Below are 9,176 nucleotides of genomic sequence, written 5' to 3' on the forward strand. Positions count from 1 at the left end.
AAACCCAATACATACAAAATGCAAGCCCAAGTTTAAAACTTAGCATTGACAAACAGCACCATCAGACGGCAACGGTACCCTCTCTCTGCGACCTCGCCAAGGTCTGTCCCGAACCAATACTACACTGTAGGTTAACTAACTTGAATTTATATAAATAAATTTTTAAAAATTGCAGTGGTGCCTACTCCTAATTTCTGTACTCATTTGTGTCCAATATACTCCGGCTGGTGCTTCGTGATGACGGCCCCGGGAAGCTCAGACGAGGGAATTATTAGTCTCATGTGAAAACCGGGAAACAGGTACAGACAGGTTATGTCACTTGATTTTGGTCACACAGCAACCGGTGGGGCCTGGGTCTGTGCTCAGGCAGGTGGAAGTCAGTGTCAAACCCTACGGACACTACTGGGTGGGAGTGGCTCAGAGCCTGGGGTCTGGGGCCAGGTTTTGAATCCTAACACCTACCATGAATATTCCAGGGGCAGAGACTTCAGGCTGAGACACTGGCCGGGAATCTGTAATGACAGGGGCCATTAGCAACCATTGGTAGAACGGCTGGGAAGGATCGGGCGCCTGGGGGGCTCAGTCAGTTAAGCACCTGACTCTTGATTTCGGCTCAGGTCATGATCTCATGGTTTGTGGGTTCAAGCCCCACGTCGGGCTCTGTGCTGACAGTGTGCAACCTGCTTGGGATTCTCTCCTCCCCCTCTCTCTGCCCCTTCCCTGTTCTCTCTCTCTCTCTCTGTTTCTCAAAATAAATAAACATTAAAAATTTATATATAAAAAAAGGATGATTGGGAAGGATAGATGGGGAAACTGTGGGATTCGTATTCCCAAAACTTGAAAATTCCTTCGTTTATATGCATAGGAAAATACGCAGTCTTTTCTGGTTTGTTTTACAAACCAGACTAATCCTAGTTCCCCAAACCCAACAGGTGAAAAAAGAAAATAGAGGTTATTTCTTTTATAATTAATGATCTCTAAATCCTAAACAAAATATGAGAAAATAAAATCCAGTACTATGCTGAAAGATAATGCTGAAAGATAAGCGGCCAGTTAAGGTTTATTTTGACAATGTGAAGGTAGCTCAGTATTTAGAAACTTAATGATATAAATCATCCCATGAAATGGGTAAGGAAGGAAAGCCACGGGACCAGGCTGATAAACAGCAGGGAGGCATTTGACGGAAAACAAAAGGAACCGGGAAGAGAAAGACACGGACGGACGTGGCGGTGAGCATCGCCTCGAACTAGCCGGCAACTTCCCCGGCAGGGAGGAACGGGGGCATTCACGTGACAACCAGAATCAAAGATTTAAAAACCCATGACTTGTACTGGATAGTGTCTTAGCGGATACAAGAAGGCAAGAAACAGAGATAAGAGGTGTAAACAGTGAGAGGAAGGTACGAAGATAAACCACGTATAAGAAGAAACCCTAATACTTTGCGGATAGCTGTAGCAATGAATGGTCAGGAAGCTATACTCCTGGTCAAGAATCCGGAATATTGCAAAGGCTTCGTTTTCTCGTTAAATATATATTTATAACGGCAAAGACGGGGCGGGGGCCACAAACTTTAGGACGAGGCCAAAGAAGAGGAATGAAGCCTTCGAAACCAGAGGCAAAGGGTGGATTTCTTAATAACGTGTCTGGGGTCAATTACATAACCACCGAGCACAGAACTAATTCATTCAAACCCATAACTTATAACTTTCTCTAAATAAAGTTTAGGTGGTTTAAATATTCAAAAGTAGAAAACGAAACCAAGGAGGCGTTAGAACCCTATTTTACATGGATATGTTTATGTTTCCGTGGTAAAGAATCCTTTTCCACAGACAGAAAAGGCAGACCTCTTAAAATATATTAAGGAAGGGGCGCCTGGGAGGCTCAGTCGGTAACGCGTCTGACTTCAGCTCAGGTCGTGATCTCACAGTTTGCGGGTTCGGGCCCCGTGTCGGGCTCTGTGCTGACAGCTCGGAGCCTGGAGCTGCTTCGGATTCTGTGTCTCCCTCTCTCTGCCCCTCCCCTGCTTGCACTTTGTCTCTCTTTCCCTCTCTCTCAAAAATAAATAAACATTAAAAAATTTAAGGAAAAAAATCAATACACATGACCACATATGATTTTACACTTTCCTGTAAAATTAAAGAATTTCGAAAGCAAACATAAAATGCAGACAGCAAACAAGGGAAATGATTTTTGACCAAGGTTGAAAATTTGAAAATACAAAGGCTTCTTATTAACCAGTAGAGTAGAGCTGACGTTCCCTGACAGAAAATGGGTAAAGAACAGATATTCACACAAATGCTTTATACTATTAAAAAAATAACTGTAAACGTCGTTGGTAAGCAAAAGAATGCAAACACAAAGGAACCTCATCGCATAAGAGCCTGCTGGTGAGAATGGACATTAGCACAACCTTCCCAGAGGATACTTTGGCAACATACATCAAAATTTAAAATATGCAAACCGATGACATATGTATCCTGCGAGGAGGAATTTGGCTTCAGGAAATCATCAAAGAGAAGCCCCAAGACTTATAGGCGAGGATATTTATTAAAGGACTCATAATATTGAAAACCTGCACACAAATTGAATGCCCAAACCAAAGATAGGCGATTGGCCGAACAAGATTAAAAGCATTGAATGAAAATCTGGGCCATAATTATTGATAAAATCATGAAAGAATCCTTAATGGCATATGTGGAAATGCTCACAGTACATGTTAAATGAAAAAAAGAAAGAAAGAAAGAAAGAAAGAAAGAAAGAAAGAAAGAAAGAAAGAAAGAAAGAAAGAAAGAAAGAAAGAAAGAAAGAAAGAAAAAGGTCCATGAGAGCCACCTACACACACTTGATAATTGTGTGACTCATTAGTTTTGGGAACTGTGTGGCCAGTTTCAAAGAGTCAGCTCATAAAGAGTGGGGCTCTTTCCTGGGGACCCTTGTTCTTGTCTGTGTCTTTCCGAAACGACCCCTCGAGGCGACATGGTGTCCCTCCATCTGCTGATGCCGCTTGGTACACGGCCTTGCCCGGCTTCCCACCCTCTCACTGTCCCTGCGGGTTGGGCATGCTCCTATATCTAGTGGCCAGGCCTGGTCCCCAAATCAAAGGACGCCTTCCCTCTTCGGGTCCCGAGGGTGTGGCACTAAGTAGCAGTGAATGGGATGGCTTGTGGGACCGGTCTCTCAGAGGAATGTTACCCAATGGGAAACCAGCAGTGCGTGGTGCAGGGAAGACGGCTCGGGCTGGAAAGGACATGACAGAATTCAGACATCGTGGGATAGAATGGAATGTACCCACTGGGGCGCCTGGGTGACTTAGTCAGTTAAGCGTCTGACTTCGGCTCAGCTCACGATCTCCGGGTTGTGAGTTTGAGCCCCATGTCGGAGCCTGCTTCAGATTCTGTGTCTCCCTCTCTCTCTGCCCCCTTTCTCTCTGTCTCTCAGAAAACAAAAAATGAATAAAGGTTAAAAAAAAAAATAAAAGAATGGAATGCGCCCTGACTTAGTGAAACACCTGTCCCCGAGGACTCCTGTGTTTCAGGGCTGCTCTTAATCTAGAAGTGTTTCTAGAGTGCTGAGCACATCCGGGTTTCCCTGTTTTGTAGATACAGCGAAAACAGTCACTCACCCCAGGAAGGATTGTCTATAGTTTGCACTGAGAAAAACGAGTAAATGATGACCTTTCTATCAATCAGGGTCCCAGCAGGAGAAAAGAATTTATTCAGGTGGCTCACTAAAGGATGCTGAAACACAGGGATGCCCGGGAAGGAGGGCACGGTCACAGGGAGCAGTGCTGGAGATGGGGGCCCCAGGCAAGCAGCAATGGGGGTGTCCCGCCTGCGCCCGAATGGCAGAGCCCACAGAGGCCCGGAGCCTGCCGGGGGGGCAGGGGCGGGGGTTGGGCAGAAATCCACCCGTCTCTGCTCCCGCCCCCTGGCTTCTGCCGGCGCCCCGGTGACTGCAGCCAGCAAGGGGGCCTGGGCGAGGCTGCCTGGCCAGTCACCAGATGCCCCCTCAAGTCCACGTTCACGCACAATCTCAGAACGTGACTTTACTTGGAATCGTCTTTGTAGACATACTTCGTTAAGGATCGTGAGATAAAATCATCAGGGATGTAGGGAGGGGGGCCTCATAAGGCCAGTGTCCTTGTAAGAAGAAAGGAGGCCACAGAGTGACAGCCAGAGGACGAAGCCACGTGCGGGGAGAGGCAGAGACTGGACTAGTGTGGCCATAAGCCCAGGGACGCCGGGCACTCCGGGGTCCACCGGCAAGCCCCTCTCCAGAGTCTTCCGAGGTAGCGTGGCCCTGCCCACACCTTCATGCCAGACGTCTGGCCTCTGGGGCTGTGAGAGAGCATGCCTTGAAGGAAAATTGAAAATGTATATCCACTTAAAACTTAACGCCAAAGAGCCAAAAAATGGAAATAACGCAAAAGTTCATTAATAGACAAATGGAAACACAAAATGTGGTATATCTATGAAACGGATTATTATTCAGCCCTAAAAAGGCAGGAACACAGTGCTAGCTATGTGACAATATGGACGAGCCTTCAAAACATTGCCCTAAACGGAAAAGGCTGGGCCCCAAAGACCGCGTATTGTAGGATTCCCCTTACGTGAACCGCCTTGACCAGGCAAACCCGTAGAGGCAGGAAGCAGGTTAATGAATGCTTGGCTGGAGGAGACGCGGGGCCAGCGGCCGCTGACGGGTACACAGATTCTTTCCATGCTGATGAAAATGTCCTAAAATTAGCAGTGACGGCTGCCCGACCTTGTGCGTAAGTGAAACCCGCAGAAGCGCAGACTTGAAAAGGGTCAGTTTTATTGCACGTGCATGATAGTTCAATAACTTCTTAAAAAAGACTCCAGACCCTTCGGGAAAAAAATGTATTTTCTTGTGGTCTTGCCAAGATCTCTGTAAAGAATGTAGATTTTAATAAAGCCACTTGGAGGTCTTGAAATTTCCCACGAGAATCCACCCATATAACTGTCACTTTACCGTACAATTTATATTCTTCTAAGTTGGGTCACTTGTGTTTATTTTCCGGTAGGGTGTCCTCAGCAGGAGAGAAGGGGTCTCTTTCGTGGCCCCATGCTCAAATTTCTTCATATGACATTGGCAGAAACATAGCAAATTCCTTCAAAGTGTGTGGGGTCCTGAAACACTGGTGTTTTCTGTCCTCATTTAAATATGTTCTAGTGTCTCAACTTAAAAAAAATCACTTCTCAGCAATGAAATAAAGTATTTTTGTTTGTAAACATCAAAGGCTCTTTTTAAAAACATTTTATGCTCCTCACATACTCTAAATCTTTTTTAATACCCCTGGTTTAGAATTAATCAAGCAGTGTAATATGATCTAGAACACCGTATCATATAATAAGGATTTGATCTCTGGGGCTCTGTAGAAAGGGATAGAATATTTGTCACCATAGATAGCTATTTATCAAAGGAATATAAATTAAAAATAAAAACTTTCCGTGCTCCGTAAATGCATGACTCATTTAGGAGTGAAGAGAAATCTCCATGATAGGATTTTTTTTTCTTCAAGGCTAGAATATTTAAAGCTGCATTTCACAATGGAGTTTTGTTTACAAGGGTATTTAAATGTGAAACTATCTGTGGGTGGTTTTAAGCTAAAACCATCATATATTTCTAAAGCCTTGACATTGGATTTTATTTGGCACTCCAATACACAGGTCACATGACTACCTGGGAATGTCTCACACTGGGGAGCCTTGACTTTGATACTTTTGAACCCCTTGCTCCTGAAGCCGACTGTAGGTGGGACCCTCCTGCTTGGGTTTATACCTCTGGCCATTTTAGAGCTTGTCCTAAAGTCGGAGCTTTATCTCAGTAAAAGGGAAGTGCCTCCCTGTGTGTGATGCACAGAGGTGCAGAGAAAAAGGAGGCGGTGGGCGTGAGTCCTGCACGGACCCTATGGCTCTCAAGTCTGGTGACCTAAGACATGCTCACTGAACGAACACACCCCACACAGGAAAAATGAATAAGACAGTTCAAAGGATTCAGATGCTGACAACCTTTTCCCTTTGAGCAGCTCCCTGCATCCTCAAAGCCACACCCCCACTTGTGCAGCATCTATGCAAGCAGCTGAAACGTGTGCCACACCTGTTTGGTTATTTCCGCAAAAAGTCTACTCAGGTTAGATTATTAAACCTATACAGATAACTCCTTTCCCAATGTTTTGGGGGGTACAGATGCTAATGAAACACTAATTCATCTCACAGGTTAAAAAGCTCAGATTAATCTCATGTTTAGAGCTTATAAACTTCATACGTTTTCAAGTACATTTCAGATTCAATGGTGGGACAGTCACACAACTGTCCTTGGTGGTGGTAAAGTAACAATTGCAATGACAATGACAAGACAGCCTTTGTGACGCACTCAGCGCTCCGCGGATTGGAAGACCTATTTCTCATCTCTGCAGACGGCGTCCGCTCCGCCCGCGGTGGTGTCCCAGGATCGCTGGGGCCGGAGAGCAGGTGTGACAGCTGTCAGAGCTGCCTGCCCGGGCTGAGCTTGGCCACAGCTCTTCATCTTTTGCTGCTTCCTTTAACTTCTGTACGATGTCAGTGCCGTACGTGTTGGGTTTAGCGTTGGTAGAAAAGTGATGCAAAAACTGCACTCCCAGGTGCTCTTGGAAAGTGGGTCTATGTACAAAGGCAACTTTTTCTTTTTCTTTTTCTTTTTTAAATGTTTTATTTATTTCTAGGAGAGCGAGAGAGAGAGACAGTGTGAGCAGGGGAGGGTCAGAGAGAGAGGGAGTCACAGACTGAAACAGGCTCCAGGCTTTGAGCTGGCAGTCAGCACAGAGCCCGACGCGGGGCTCGAACCCAGGAACCGCGAGATCATGACCTAAGCGAAAGTCGGACGCTTAACCGACTAAGCCACCCAGGCGCCCCCAAAGGCAACTTTTTCTTAAGAGAAGTGAGTCGGCTGCATATTTTTCTTCCAAGTGCTTCAGGGGATCCAAGACAAGAAGACACGCACAAACAGAAGAAGCTAAGATGGAAGCTGGATTAGCCACCAAGCGCCAAGCAACGCAATTAATGGCAGAGGGGCTGCCAAGTCTCTCCGCAGAGAAGGAAGAAATGTCGCAGCCAAGAGGGCAGAATACAACCCTTCATGTGTCCACGAGATTATCATTAGGTCTGATGGCACCTTTCACTGGCAGGGACTTTTCTTTCTTTTACCATCTAACACACCAACTTCAAACTCCACTGGGTTAAAATATGGGCAACCATTAATTTTGTGTGATAACAAGTATCAAGAGATAGGCAAGCCAGACGGGCGCAGCAACTTCACGGGTTTCCTGGCCCCCGAGCTTTCCTCCATCTTCCTGCTCCACCTTCCGTGGGAGTGACTCCGATCTCCACGGCCACCTCATGGTTGCGAGAGAGCTGCTGCTGCCCCGGACTTGCCTGTGTTCCAGGCGGGAAGGAGAAGCTCGATCCTAGACAAGAGCTAAAGTTAAAACTGAGCTTTTAGGGCAGCATCAGTCTCTAGGACCTTCTGCAAAAAAATTTTAAAGAGCGCTTAGCGTTTTAGGAGGGGCGTAACAGGTAGGTGACTAGTAAGTGTCTCATAACAGGTTGCAAGGGACTGTTCAGAGTGTCAGACGCCAGCAGGGCTCTCCTTCCGTGGGGGACGTGGAAAGCTGGCTCTTCGTACTGCTAGCAGCCACACACGGCCGTCATGCACACGGGCAGCCTCTGGTCCTTGCACGCTGGCCGGGTCCCTACGCTGCACGAGCGGACCCTCATCTCCGGCTCCCGCGCTGCCTGAAATACCCCACCCCAGGGCTCAGCGCCATCTGTCTCTCACTCGACATAGACCCCGCCTGGCCATCCTCGAGCTGTGTCCCCAGTCAGCTGCAGACCCGTCCCTCCACGCTCAGCCTGGACGCCAGGGCCGCTTCTCCTTTGCCGGCTGCTTAGCCCACCGAGGGGAGGGAACCGTGCAGGAGAGAGGGACCCACCCTGCCCTGCCTGCTGCCTGGCGCTGTCCCAGCCGCCCAGCACCGGCGCCTTCTCCCCCAGGGGCTCGTCCCCAGCGCAGCACGGCAGGCCGTTCCAGCCCCGACTTCCATGAGCGCCCCTGAGCAGTCACGGCTGTCCTGGCAGTGGGCCCCTCCGGCGACCTCCTGAGCTGCCTGCGCCAACGGGCAGCGCCCCCTCCCTGGAGCAACCCCAACTTTGTCCCCAGTTCCCCCTAACCTAGAATGGCCGCGGCCGGTGCGGTCACCATCTCTGGGTGGCCCCCTGCTCCGTCTGGCTCCGGTCAGCCCCCCGCCCCCGAGTGGCCCACTCCCTGTGCTGCGTCCCGCCTCTGGAGAGGAGAGGAGCCCGCCAGCAGCCATCGTACTCTCCAGCCGCCGGACAAGAGCTCGTCCACACGGTGAGCCGACTTGCCCACGGCCACCAGCGGCACCCCCGGCTGTCAGCAGACCGAGGCGCGCCTTTCCTCAGTATCAGGCAGGCCCCCATTGATTTGCTTCTTATCCATTATCAGAAAAAAGAAATAATAATAAAGGCTCTCAGCTCAGCTCCCATAACAAAATTCCATAAACTGGGCGGACAGACCACAGACAGCTACTTCCCACAGTTCTGGAAGCTGGGAGTCCGAGACCAGGGTGCCTGCACAGCTGGGTTCTGGGGACGGCTCCCTTCCTGGCTTGCCGATGGCTGGCTCNACCCTCATCTCCTAAATCTCATGGGAGATAAAGTCCCCATCTCCTAAATATCATCACATTGGGGGACAGCACTTCAACATACAAATTCTGGGGGACACACTTCCAACCGTAGCAGATTCTCTCTCTCTGTCTCTCTTTCTAAAGTAACTTCTGTTGAATGGCATATTCAGCTTTCCTTCCAATTTTTCTGTAGGTTGGACTGATTCTATTGGGTGCCTCAACTGCTTTAAAAAAAAAAGGCATCAACCGACGGAATGGGAAAAGATAGTTGCAAATGACATATCAGATAAAGGGCTAGTATCCAAAATCTGTAAGGAACTCACCAAACTCCACACCTAAAAAACAAAGAATCCAGTGAAGAAATGGGCAGAAGATATGAACAGACACTTCTCCGAAGAGGACATCCAGATGGCCAACAGACACAGAAAACGATGCTCAGCATCCCTCCTCATCAGGGAAATACAAATCAAAA

The sequence above is a fragment of the Crocuta crocuta genome, unplaced genomic scaffold (genome assembly GCF_008692635.1).
Source record: "Crocuta crocuta isolate KB4526 unplaced genomic scaffold, BGI_CrCroc_1.0 scaffold862, whole genome shotgun sequence".
NCBI classification, from domain to species: Eukaryota; Metazoa; Chordata; class Mammalia; order Carnivora; family Hyaenidae; genus Crocuta; species Crocuta crocuta.